This window comes from Budorcas taxicolor, chromosome 17 (genome assembly GCF_023091745.1).
Source record: "Budorcas taxicolor isolate Tak-1 chromosome 17, Takin1.1, whole genome shotgun sequence".
Lineage (NCBI taxonomy): Eukaryota > Metazoa > Chordata > Mammalia > Artiodactyla > Bovidae > Budorcas > Budorcas taxicolor.
In genome coordinates this window covers 60696381-60698143 of record NC_068926.1, presented here as the reverse complement: position 1 = coordinate 60698143, position 1763 = coordinate 60696381, and the positions used below count along the sequence as shown (strand labels likewise).

The following is a 1763-nucleotide window of genomic DNA, read 5'->3' as shown; positions in this document are numbered from 1 at the left end:
CCTCTAAACAGCTTAATTTTTTTTCTGTGAAGAGCCAATTGGTAAATATTTTAGGCTTTGAGGGCCATACATTCTCTATTGCAACCGGTCAATGCTGCTGCTGTCGTGGAAGAATACCATAGACAAGATGTCAATGAGTGAGTATGGTTGGGTTTCAATAAAGCTTTATTTACAGAAACACGTATGGGCCACCAGCTGTTGTATGTTGACCCTGCACTAGATTGAGAACTACGCTGTGCTGGGCTTTGAATCTCCGTGGCCCTAGAACCAAGCTGTGCTTCAATCTTTGGAAACAGGAAACTCGCACTTGCCTTCCATTCACTTGTTGCCTAGGAAACGGCTGGTGTGACTGATGGCAGGGGATGCTCTGTTGGCCCCCAGATCTGCTCTGCACCTCTTTGCTCAGGTTGACCAGTGGGGTCTGATCACCTGGGCTCCCTTCCTCTCTGACTTCCATGGGGCCTTTGCTATTGGAAGGTGAGGCAGCATATTGGGAAGAGGAGGAGAAAGGGCCCTGTATTTCCCCCTGGGCTTCCCCCAAGCTGGGCCACTGGTTGGCCAGTGGCTGCTCCCTCACCAAAGACTACAGCTCCCAGCAAGCAGCCTTCTCCATATGGCTCTTTCCTCCATGTTCCAGGAACTGTATCCTCCCTCCTAGTCAGTTCTAGCTGCTGGAACAAAAATACCATCAACCTGGGGCTTGAACAACAGACATTTGTTTCTCACTGTTATGGAAGCTGGTAGTTCAAGACCAAGGTATTAGCAGTTTCCGTGATTGGTGGAGATCTCTTCCTGGTTCATAGTTTCCATCTGATCACTGTGTCCTCACATGATGGAGGGGGTGCTCTGGGGTCCCCCTTTTTTTGAAAACAAAAAAATTGTTTATTTTGCTGTGCCAGGTCTTCATTGCAGCACACAGGATCTTTGTTTGGCCTTCACTGCAGCATGTGGGATTTTTAGTTGTGGCATGAAGGATCTAGTTCCCTGACCAGGGATTGAACCTGGGCCCCTTGCACTGGGAGTGCAGAGTCTTAGCCACTGGACCACCAGGGAAGTCCTTCTGGGATCCTTTTTATAAGGGCACTAATCCCTTTCATGAGGGCTCCACCTCACAGCCTGATCACCTCCCAAAGGCCCCACCTCCTAACATCACTTAAGGGGTTAGTTTCAACACATGAACATTGCAGGGATAAAAGCATTCAGTCTACAAGCGTCTATTCTTCAGGTATGGGGGCATTAACAGCACCTGCTGATGCTAGCCCCTGGGTACTTCGCACTCCCCATTTTTGTTTCTATGCTCCCTCTCCACCTCTCTGGGGGCAAGCTTAATCCCTTGAATGTGCCTTTTGTGTCCTGCCAGGATTCTGAATGCTAGGAGAATTAGACAACCCAGGCTGTACACTGAGTGTTTCACATACATCAGCTGCTTCATTCCCTCACTGGGAGCGAGGTAAGCCTGGCACACAGGCTCTAGGATGGACCCCAGTGATCCCCACCTCCTGGTGTTTATGCCCTTGTAAAACTGCCATCCCACCCCCTTAAGTATAAGTAGGACCTGGGACTTATTTCTGAGCAATAGCACAGGGCCAAGAGGATGGGATGCTGTATCTGTGATACGTTATGTGGACTGTAACTTCCATCTTGCTGGAAGACTTTCTCCCTTGCTGCCTCTGATGGAGCAAGTGACCACACCAGGAGGCACACGTGGCCAAGAAGCAAGGGCAGCCTCCCACCCGCAGCCAGTCGGGAATGGAGGCCATCCA

The 1763-nt window shown here is 50.1% G+C and overlaps 1 non-coding gene across 1 annotated transcript; it reads right to left on the bottom strand.

Moving 5' to 3' along the window:
* Nucleotides 1-980: 980 nt before the first annotated feature.
* Nucleotides 981-1053, bottom strand: TRNAG-CCC (transfer RNA glycine (anticodon CCC)). Its single transcript has one exon. It is a non-coding gene; the product is annotated as a tRNA-Gly (tRNA).
* Between the last annotated feature and the right edge of the window lie 710 nt (nucleotides 1054-1763).